This window comes from Spea bombifrons, chromosome 5 (genome assembly GCF_027358695.1).
Source record: "Spea bombifrons isolate aSpeBom1 chromosome 5, aSpeBom1.2.pri, whole genome shotgun sequence".
NCBI lineage: Eukaryota > Metazoa > Chordata > Amphibia > Anura > Pelobatidae > Spea > Spea bombifrons.
In genome coordinates this window covers 65,406,850-65,419,168 of record NC_071091.1, presented here as the reverse complement: position 1 = coordinate 65,419,168, position 12,319 = coordinate 65,406,850, and the positions used below count along the sequence as shown (strand labels likewise).

The following is a 12,319-nucleotide window of genomic DNA, read 5'->3' as shown; positions in this document are numbered from 1 at the left end:
CAAACAAGTTTTTTTAAGGGTAGAAACCCTCCAATCTCCAGCATGGAAGCATTTTAGTAATTATTGGTAAACTTACTTTGGCTCTACCAGCAATATAAACAGCTAAGAAAACAATGAAACAAGACCACGTCATCTTACGTTCCTTGTGGTAAATCAGGCCCGGGGGCTTGACTCTTGCATGTGGCCATATACTGTAATAAGTCTGAATGTTTATTTTTAAAGCTGATGCTCAATACATATGTTCTCTACGTGTTTTGCACTCTAATTAGGAAAGGCCAGTGGGAAGTGTCAATATTGTATTTCATTCTTGGCTTACCATTAACTTTTAAACACAACACATAGTAGCTGGAAAACCGTGTTAGTATCGGACTTGAAGCTTGTTTTATTATGTCGGCTCCCTGTGCATTATGATGTACTAACAACAAATAGCACAAAAAAGAACTGAGCTGGCAATGCACACGCAAGGTAGGAACATACAGGGCAACACAGGAGAAGATGGCCAAGTGAATCCTAATATGCATTAAAGGCAGTAAAGTTGAAACCACAAATCTCCTTCAAATTCATCTGCAAATTCCTGTTACAGAAATAAAGCTGTCTTGAGTATGTGGCCTGTATTAAAATGTTGTTGAAGATCTTGCTTGGGAAGGACTCTTGAAAGCTGGCTCCCAGGTATGCAGGAAAATATTGGCAATAGACTTTTAAAATTTAGGCTTAATTGAGTCATTCAGCAGTTTTCCTCTGGATAATGGTACATATGTCAGACGCTTGCCACTCTGTATATGGACTGCAATATCTGTGCATGAGCAACCTTTTATTATCTTTACATTTTAAATTATTTTTACAGGACAAATTCTAGAAATATTACTGAAAACCAGCCTGGATTATTTACAATTATCAAACAATTCATACAGGTAGGTAAAGATGGATACAAGCAAAAAAAACATATTACAGTTTGATCACAGAGCTATGAAATATTTTTTGCATATGAATAGCTGCTTTTGTTTCAAGTTTTTGTTTCAGGTTTGTTTGAAATAAAAAACCAGGCAGTCTAGACTTTTTAAGCTATACGTGGAACCAGACGTAAAGGTTAACTGGTCAGAAAATCTTGTTCATCCTTACTTTACCTTTATTTCAGTTATAGCTTAAAGATACAGTCCTATTCCCACAGCTAAGGTATTTATTAAGACTATAAATAAATACTTGGAAGTCCGTCCATTGAACTTAATGTTTTTCTGAAAGTATCTTTACAGCCCACTCACAGAGGTCTGGTGGAAGCCTGTATGGGGGGGAAACAAAACCATACATGAAAAATGGCACCAATTATGCATGGCCTATAATCACTGCACCAACTACAGCACAATCTAATAACAGATAAAAGTTAACTTGATACTATTTGTAAATTTCATAAAATGTTTTCCCCAGAAAAAAAAAGAAAAAAAATCCATGATCTGTCACTCAGCATTCACAACAAATCTAATGTTACGAATCTGTGCCTGAACCAAAGCTGGAGGCTAGCGATGGTTGGTGTTCACAGCTGGGGATCCATGTTATTAAAATTAAATTGATGAAAATATGAATACGATCCTAGAATTTATGCAGTGATTATGTAGAATATCATGTTAAATGACAAGGAGCCCAACAGGACTTCCCCTTTCAGATGAATGTTAAATGACAGAACTAACCTTATGGAATTGACACGATCACAGAGATCTGCTGAAGGAAGCTTGTATTTATACTGGAAAAGAGTTCCATCATAGTGCCTCTGTAGAGATAGAAACATTATAAACTGGTGGCTACATACAAGAAACTGCAACACGCTGGTGAGCAGAGGATTTATTCCAAAATTTTCTATTTGAATTTTTGTATTGTCTTTCAACATCAAATCCCCCTTTAAGAAGTCTACCGGCATCACAATCAATGGTCGGGCTTTAGCCATCAAGTTTGATTTCAGACACAGCTATTAAACTAAGGGACTGGTATTAATACGAACGTAGCTAATAAAATAGAATTTCGATTAAAAAGCAATTATGTGATGCAGAACATTGGTTGTATAGATTTAAATTGAGTTTATAGTTTCATAATGTTCACCCAGTTCAATCAGACTGGTCACAGAAGGATTAGTTCCCATAGTATAAATGTTCCCCATTACTACCAAAGTACTGGTTGCACTGCACTGTTCCAACCTACTAACATGTACTTGGTTTTCAAATACTATATCATCGTGGCACATAAAAGAATATCATGTTATTTTTCTTCCTCTTACATCATCTATTGAAACAAGTCTGCCCATTTAGCTTTCAACTTGCAAGAGTGGTTTTAAAAGCAACACGAATGAAACTGCTAAGCGGAAACCCCGCTGTCCAGAGAGATTGGTTACTGAATGCATGTCAGCCATACATACAATTAATTTACATGGAGCCAAACTGCCATGAAACGTACTGAGATATGTAGCAGTGTTGGATGTTCCAGCACTGCAGTAAACAATGATCATTAGATAATGGCAGTGGTTAGGAACCGCATAGTTATATTTATTCTTGTTTTAGTCTGTGGATCCAACCAATACAGGAGAGAGGAGCGCTGAACACAGTCAGCCCAAATGCTGATGTAAGTCACCTATGGCACGATGTAAAGATAAGTAACATTAATGCAGGAATTTCAATAAGGGGGTGGAAAGGCAGTTATACTTTTGCACTTGTGCCTTAAAACACAGGGGAAAAACTCATGAAAAATACCATCAGAATTGAAACCACAAAGATAGCATAAGTCTCCTTACCAACTTCTTTGTGTTCAGCTCTATGACAGGTGCTGATACTTTGGGGGTGCGCGTTTGTGCTTGACTGTGCCCCCCGGTGTGAGCTTCCTCATTCGGGATGATTCTACTGGTTGTAGCTTCTTCTGTGGATGTCACTTCATTTTCATTGCTTTTGGTGAGGCTTTGAGCTGCAGCAGATTCAAATTTAAGTGGTGGCTTTCTTTTGGCTAGACTCCTTCCACAAGGTTTAGAGTGCGCCATGTTAATCTTTCTAACAACTCTTTCTTGTTCCACTTGCCCTGTTTGAAAATAAGCATCAGGTTCTTTTTCCCCTCTTTCCCCTAAAAGTATATTATTCATGCTATCCGTTTCATCGTCTGTTTCAAGCACTATCGTCTCATTTTCTCCAAAATACTCATTGTTCTTACTCTCATTTTGTTCTTGCACACGGACATTGTGCACGGACCCTGGCTGTTCCCTAACACTTTCCAAATCAGACAATGTGGCATCTGAATCTTCTGAAGCCTGTTTCCTCTTAACTGCCTTTCTATTGTTCTTAATTTCGTGTTCTTCCTCTATGTCTTTGGTTGGGATGACAAGCTGTCTAATATTTCTGGGGGTGACCCCACAATCCGGACTATGGGATACAAGTGGACTTAACTGGACCTGTCTGAATAATAACTCACTTTCAGGAGCACTGTGTTTCTGCACTGGGATGATGGGGCTATTTTTTGAATCTACGTTTTTTCTTTGTCCACAGGTGAGAGTAGCATTAAAGGCAACATCCATATGGGTCACATTTTTACTTGTGTTACTTTCCTGTTCTTCACTTGGTTCTTGACTTAAAGACTTGTTTGAAAAAATAAGTGGAGAAATGTAATCACAAAATTCAGGAACTTCCTGACAAGTAATTAAATTGGGTGGGACGAGGTCTGGGGTGCTGCTGTCTGGATCTAGAGCAATCTCTTCCTCACTGCTCTGCTGGACAATGCTTGAGGAGGACTCTTTTGCCTGGGAGGCTGAAATAGGAAAACAAAGAAAAAAAATGTTCATTTCCTTCTTTATAAATTAAACTTGGATCTTGATCCTTACTCCCAAGATTGCCTAACTTGAAACTGAACACAGGTCTTTGGGATGTGTCATCTTTGTGCAGCCTAGAGGGTTAAACAGAAGCTCATATAAGTTAACTTCTTTTACCTTTGTAAAACTATCAAATAACCTTAGGAGAGCTATATGACAGCATATTAAACTCACTTCATGAAAGATGAGTTGGTCCATCATTTCATAAAAAAAAAAAAAAAAAAAATCACAAAATAAAATTTGCATTAGTAATGATAATATTACTCAGTGGTTAATAGTTATTATATTATTTTTTTGCAGGACAATTAAGGCTTTATTCAGATACCACAATTTTGATCATATCATCTAATTTACTTTTTCTGACTTTTATGTGAAAAATATTTTACTTATCTACAAAAGCTAATGGAAAATTACATGCATCTAAGCAGCATGCCCCCATACCTCTTTAACTGACAATTGTCAGTTTTTAATAAAGTTGCACGGTGACGTCATCGCGTCATTACGCGCGATGTCAACGGCTGGATCGGGTGGTCCCAGTGATGCCCTTCAATATGAGGGGCAGATCGCCGGGGTAGGTGGTGATGGGGGTCCACAGACCTCCATCAAGGTAGGGTAGTGCTAGCGACGGCATGGTGCCGTCGTTAGCACCTGACTGGGACTGCTAGCGACGGCACCATGCCGTCGTTAGCAGTCAAGGGGTTAAATCACTGCGGAGGAATTTTGACCCATTCTTGGAGGAATTGTTTTGATTCACCCACATTGGAGAGTTTTCGAGCATGGACTGCCTTTTTAAGGTCATGCCACAGCATCTCAATTGGATTCAAGACTTCGACTAGGCCACGCCAAAACCTTAATTGTGTTTGTTTTGAGCCATTCAGAGGTAGACCTGCTTTTGTGCTCGGGATCATTGTCCTTGTTGCATAAACCAACTGCACTTGAGCTTTAGGTCACGAACTGATGGTCGGACAATCTCCTTCAGAATGTTTCTACTAGAGAGCAGAATTCTTGATTCTATTAATTATGGCAGCTCGTCTAGGCCTTGAAGCAGCAAAACAGCCCCAGACATCACACTACCACTACTGTGTCTGACTGTTGATATGATGTTCTTATTGTGGAATGCTGTGTTAGCTTTATGCCAGATGTAACGGGGCCCATGTCTTCCAAAAACTTAAACTTTTGGCTCATCAGTCTACAGAGTATTATCTCAAAAGTCTTAGGGGTCATCAAAATGTTTTTGGCAAATATGAGAAAACCTTTGTGTTGTTTTGGTTAACTGTGGAGTTCACTTTGCAACCCTCCCATTTTCTTACTGTGGAATCATGAACACTGACCTTCACAGAGGTAAGTGAGGCCAACAGCTCTTTACATGTTAGCATGGGTTATTTTGTGACTTCCTGGATGAGTCATCAATGTGGTCTTGAAGAATTTTGTAAGGATGGCCACTCCTGGGAAGGTTTAGGACTATTCCAGGTTTTCTCCATATGGTTCTCACCTTGGTTCGCTGGAGTCGCAGAGCCTTAGACATGGCTTTGTGACACCAGACTGATAGATGTCAATGATTTTTTTTCTCATCTGTTCTTGAGTTTCTTTACATCATGTCATCATGTGCTGCTTTTTGAGACCTTTTCAACTACTTTTCAAGACACCCATACTAACATAATACAGACACATGTTCACATACTAGAATACCCAGACACACATGCTAACGTACCCAGACACACAATAATATAGCCAGACACACACTCATGTACCTAGACAAAGACATCTTCAGGCACTGATATAACCCCACACACATTTACTAACATACACAAATCATTTTCGACAACGCCGTACATGTTTTCACAGCTTTTTATGGACAATGAGATGGTATTGCAATTACTGCATAACAGACCTCTCTTATCCAGCCCTGAAGTTACTCACCAGAACCTGAACTTAGACTAACACAAAGAGACTGTAGCTTGTTCCATGGATTTCCAGACTGAGTTTCAGCCATGTCGTCCAACAGCTCTTCAAACTGAGGTGATAATGCTGTGATGTAGGACAGAGCTATAGCCAATAAACAAATCAAAGAATCAACAAGGATTTGAACACAAAATCAGCATTGCTTCATGTACTCACAGTTTGCTTACAGCTAACGGTGTTAACGCAAACATAATTATTAGCTTTTACAATTTGCTCAGGTCACTGTTCTACGGTCATAACCAACTGAAACTTCTTACCGGTTAACACTATGGAATATTTAGGTTCAATTTGATGGAAGTAGAAAATTGGTACAGGTTGTCTAAAACTATTTTAAATAACTATTTTATAGTTATTCCATTCACCCCTTATGCATAATACAATCTGTGTTAAGTCAGCCCGTGACATCCCAACTGCCTTTTCTTTCAGAAAACCTTTCTGGTAAAGTATAAACTATAAGACTGCTAATATCAAACAGATACACTTGTATAGGCCACACAAAAAAGTAATGCAAAACAGAATTTCAGTCTTCTAGAATCACACATAGGCTTTCACATTCAAAATCTGTAGGACACAATGGCTGCCACAAACAGACTAAAGCTATGAATAGTCATCCTCATCATTTTGCTATTATATTTTATGTTTGAACGCATCGATCTCCGTCCGCCCTGCGCCTGGCAAGCATATCCGACAGACTGAAAAGGGTTCCCGTTCAGTGAAACTGTGTTATCGGGAAGGTGCTACGAGATAAATCCCTGAACAGCATTTCTCACTGAAATACTGGTCAGTTGACAACTTGTGACACAAACTTTTGCCGATTACTATCAAAAATAGGCTTAACAGTTGCTTTAATTAATAAGAAATTTCTCAAAACTAAATCTTGTTTTTTATTTGCTTTGGCATCTATTTGCATGATTGCATCTACTTGCTTTGAAAAGTAAGGGTCTATTTTACATCAGTTGCGCCAAGTTCTGCAGCTGTTGGTAGCAAAACCGCACTACAAGCAACTTGCCTATATTAATCTTGAGGGCATTGAGGGATGATCACTGCCAGTTTAAGTACATTCAATGCCCTCGTGTATGTCTGTAATGAAGCTGGAACAACACCAGTTAGTAGGGGTATTTGAGGAACAGAGCTATAATTCTTAGACATTTATAGAATTGACTTAAAACGTCTTGTATTTAATATATGAAAGACTACTCAGCCAACAAAAGTTCTCATTAATGGGAATCAAAATAGTTTCTATCTTTAGGTTAGCCTTGTGGTAATGATAATTGATATACTTGATGTGGTAAAGCTGGAATATGATATACATACACTTGAAACTACACCGCGCATATAAGAGACAATCTAAAACAAAAAAAAATATTTGGAGCTGCCATGAAGCCTGTAGCCTGGATACAGCTAATTATAGTACTCGTCTGTACTTCACATTCCCCGGTGATCACATTGGATCCCCAGGGTCGGCTGGTCGCAACGATTTGTTTTTGAAAAAGAGCAAAGTATCCACAACACAAGAGCCAAAATGTTAAGAACACCAGCCAAAGTTTCCAAAAACAATGTATAGGTTAAAACTATTTCTTCTTATGAAAGTCACATTTAGAGCATCAGGTAGGTGCGAATGAGCTACAGTGCTAGGTGTTTTGCCATGGCCATAAATTAACAAAGGTGTGTGCATCCTGCATCTATGTAACAGAAAACTAATGGGCAGATAATAATGGATGACAAGGCTTTGGATGTTGCACCTGACAACAATATATATGTTTGTATGTGTGCACTTGTTGTGTGATAGTGTTTATTAAACCCATAAGGAGTCAAGAGGTTTATCCCTTCTAAACAAAAGCCTATACTCCCCAACTGTTTCCTAATATCTTAAAATGTGGTTGTGAGTGGAATTTATTCCTACTAATGATCCCCATTCTTCTCTAAGATACCACAAAACAATTATTTAGCCCCCTTTTCCCGTAAAATAAAAAAGGAAAATCCTTGTTTAACTTGTAGTGGATCCACTCATAGCAACATGTTGAGACACGGCATATTAAGGTCCTCATAACTGGATACAAATATAGGACATTCCATTTAGTCTCCATATGCATGAAAAAACATACCACACAAAGTAAGGGGTTAACTTAAGACATGTTGCACAATGTACTGATTCTCTATAAGACAATCTCTTGTGTAACGTGTGAATTCCCACATACAAACACTATAATAAGACTCTTGAGGACATTGCATCTGGGATTCATACAACTTTAAAGTGGTGGGTTCCACCAGAATGGTGTCCGTGCCGTTGCAATGATCCCAACACATATAGTAAGTACTCACAAGAACTTTGGTTGTCATTGCAATCTTCATCTACATTATCATTACGGTCACTGGTTAGACCATCGTTCCTGAATTCTGGAAGGAAAAAAATAAAAACAGAGAAATATGTAGAAAACAGCTCATCTCTGCATTTAAATGCATATGTTTTTAATTTTTAAAATGTAATAATAAAAGCTATTTAATAATTATAAAATATTACAATTTTAATTGCTGTTATATCCTGTTTATCCATTGTATAGGGCTGCGGTATATGATGGTGCTATGACGGTAAAACAATAATAATAGTTTCTTTAAGCCTACCTTTGAGTAAAATGGGTTCACATTATATGCGATTCCATAATTATGCAGCACAAAATGATGTCTGACATTAAAATGTTGAGTTTATGGGTTGCAATGAAACAAAAATTGTTAAATTACAAGATACAATACAAAATATTTGATAAAATATACATTTTATACATACAACAATGTGACCTATGTGCTGCTACTTGCTGTACCTGCCATTTGATCCAACATGGCTTCCTCATGCGGTGGAATGAGAAGCAAATTCATTGGGACAGTAAACTTGTTTGTATTATTCTAAAAAGAAAACAGGTGTGATCTATGGTAAACAGATTAAATACATGCTATTTTGGAAAATAAACCTGATCATAAGAATATTCATCACAGAGGGGTCTATTCACTGAAGAGGTAGGTTGGCAGGACAGCTGCCGTTTCACCTCCCTGACATTATGAAGGAACAGGGTCTTTAAACTTTAGCGCCAAGAACAAATTGGCTGATTCATTTAGGAGTAAATCACCAGGATTTCTTCAGTCACCTTATCGAGTGAATGGTGCATTATGCAGGGTTGGCTCAGCCATTATCAGAAAAGAGAGACAATTCTCCAACCCAATTGAATAAAACACAAAGTAATTAAAATTTCAGCTGTTTTTTGCTCATATGTGTAAAATATATTTATACTATGAACCACAACAGCCTCAGGATGGGCACTTACACTAAGGCACACATCCAGAGACACGCACACAGACACTTGACACTAACACACAAACATACCCAGATACTCAGTAACACAACCAGACATACATGTAGTAACAAAGACACATGTTCACATGCTAATATACCCAGACACGCTAATATACCCAGACACACTAAAATACCCCCCCACACACCCAACATATCTAAACAAAAAGACATGTTCACACACAAACATACCGACACACTTTCAATAATATACCCAGACACATGTGTTAACATACCTAAAGACACATGCTCACACACTAACATTCCCACACACACTTTCACTAACATACCCAAAGACACATGCTTACACACTAACATAACCAGACACCCATACTAACATACTAAAGACACATGTTCACATACTAAAATACCCAGATACACATTCTAACGTACCCAGACACGCACAATAATATAGCCACACACTGTACCTCGACAAGACAAATCTTCCGACACTTATACACTTATGTTCACATACTAACATTAACACACACACACACTAACATGCCCCGACAGACCCACACAGACATTCACAAACATACCCAGGCAGACACTAACATGGGCATTTAGTCCACCGCAGAGGAGGTTCCCCTACAAAGATATGCATTCTAGTCCTTGCCTATCCTGTCTATAGGTAGCGCATGCCCTGCTGGAAATGTACCATCATTAAATTAGAAATTCTGAAGCACTGTTTTAGTAACTTCACCTGTTTTGCTGGCTGTAACAGCTTGAATTTGGTATATTGGGATTAGGGTAGTTGTCAGTATACATATGCTCATTTCGAAGAAAGGCCACTTTGGAAATACATGATGATCAACATGATCCCGGTTCAAACATATGTTCAATGCAAGCGTTTACATACAGAGATTTAAAAAAACAAAAACTAACTGTTCTACCAATATTATGCCTTACCTTGTTCTCTCTGCTCTCTGCACCCCATTTTGTCACAGATTCATGGTTAGCAGGTGCATCAAGATCAAGACACTTCTCAGCAAGAGACTTTAAAGCATTCAGATTGTCCTCAGACGCAATATTCAGTAACTGAGTAAGAGACACCTCTGTGTAAAGATAAAGACAAGATTGCAAAAGAAGATGTGAGTAAAGCTGTAGAGCGCATCTAGCATTAGTCCATATGCGCGTGATGAAAAAAATTCCATAAAACAAAAAATAGAACACTCACAAATGACAATTCAGCAATGACATGCAGGAAATAAGCAAAAAGGTCATCTATTGTCTTGTTGTGCCTTGTGAAACCATCTCTGAACTTGTATTATGTAGGTAGAGGGTTTAGTTCTCCATAGCAGAAGACTGGCTGCATTACTATAAATTTAATTCAATAACCAAAATATAATTATGGGATTGACTAATACACCTTTGACATGGAATCGGATATGCATTAACCAGGTTTATTCAGGGGAATGAAACTATTTAATAGACATACTAAAGACATTAAAACTTATTTAAACATACAAAGAAGTCAGCTCACCATTAATAATAATAAAGTGTATATTACAATCATATCTTCTCTCACTCTGATGCCAAAATGTTGGGGGGGGTTAGGGGCAAGATTCCACAGGCACAGCTCCATATCTTGAATGCTTATTTATTAATTTGCACAAACATGTCTCTATATGGTACCTATTGATTTATTTTATGCATTGGAATTAATTGTGATTCATTTTATGTATTGGCTTTAGTTGTGATTTAGATTACGTATTGGTATCGTTTGTTATTATTACACTTTATTATTATTGGTGCTCTGACCTTTTTGTCTGGGTGATTTTAATGTATTATTGAGCTTTTTGGAAGAAAAACATTTAAGTTTTCACCAACCATTGTCTACGTATAGTTAACATTGTGTGACTTAACAACTTACTTATGTTTAGCATTACCAACATAAGCCCTGTTACATTTGAGTGCCATAAGCAACTTTCAAGAGCCAAATTCAATTAAGCCTTGCAATACAAGGGACAGGGCACTGAAAGTTTGAAAGACGGTCTCCATAACAGCATAAATGGTACTAAAAAGCATCTGTGCTTTTTTGTGTTTAATGTATTTATTTGGGCAGAAGACTGTTTAAAATGTAAAAAAAAACATAGGAGGAGGTTCCTTCATAATACCTGAAGAGTTCTCATTCATTGCAAGTTCTGCCATGTAATTCCTGAAACAGAGAGGGGATTTTCAGAACATGAGAGCACCCGTAGAGAACGCAAGTATACATTTAGTACAATGTAAGATGAAAGAATAAAACACAGGATTGGGGCTACAATTTAACAATATAGGGAAGCAAATCATTGCCGCAATCAGTAAACACCCCGAGGGTGATTTAAAACAAAGGCTTTAATGGAGACTCTCCTGTTTTTGCTCCGAGACAGAATGCCGGTGGCTACAAACCTAAGCACAATCAGACTAACAACCAATGGTGCTAACATTTGAGGATATGAGTAAGCCACACCAGCTTGTCCACCATGACCCATCTATAAAGGTTAAGCCTTAGTTTCTTAGTTTGGTGCCCTGCAAGTATGACACTTACTGCCACAGTTCATGGATCCTCCGCTGCACTCCTGGAAGCATGTTACTACAATTACAAAAGAAAAAAAAAGACAAGAAGCCATTGAAACCATGAAACACTCTACCTCAAGTAAGCGTTAAACATGAAATACTTATTTAAAAGAATTTTTTAAAACTAAAGTTTGCAAATGTGAAGAAACATCACTGTAAAGATGCAAGCCCCTGTATAATGTCAGCTTCAGACTTTTTCTAAAATGAACCCTTGCCCAGGATTTCCTTCTAGAAGCCTCTGACCAATGGCTCTGTTCTTCCCAATTTGAAGGAAAAGTCATGTCAACTGTGACGTGTCTACATAGAGCACTATCCAAGTCTGTGTTTTAAAAGCAACATTTTACTGAGAACTCATGTAGTCAACAGCCCTTTGCTGAGAGGGGCTTGTGGTTTCTGAAGGCACATTAAACAGATGAACTGTAATGGGGGCTTCAGTGGCTTAAACACTTACTTAATGAGTATCCATAGCGCATAGAGTTCAACCTTTCCAAATATATACTTAACTGGTAGAGGGAAACAAAAAGGGGACTTTGGAATTAACTGGTTTTCCGCATTGGTTGCCACTGCATATTATTTTGTTATTACTCTGTAGTTATCAATTATAACATTGCTTTACATATGTT

The 12,319-nt window shown here is 37.9% G+C and overlaps 1 long non-coding RNA gene across 1 annotated transcript; it reads right to left on the bottom strand.

Annotated features, from left to right (window-relative positions):
• Positions 1-1,040: 1,040 nt before the first annotated feature.
• On the bottom strand, positions 1,041-2,850 carry LOC128497031 (uncharacterized). The gene is made up of 3 exons (XR_008354273.1): positions 2,774-2,850; positions 1,683-1,762; positions 1,041-1,276 (listed from the first exon to the last, which is right to left on the bottom strand). It is a non-coding gene; the product is annotated as an uncharacterized LOC128497031 (long non-coding RNA).
• Positions 2,851-12,319: the final 9,469 nt, after the last annotated feature.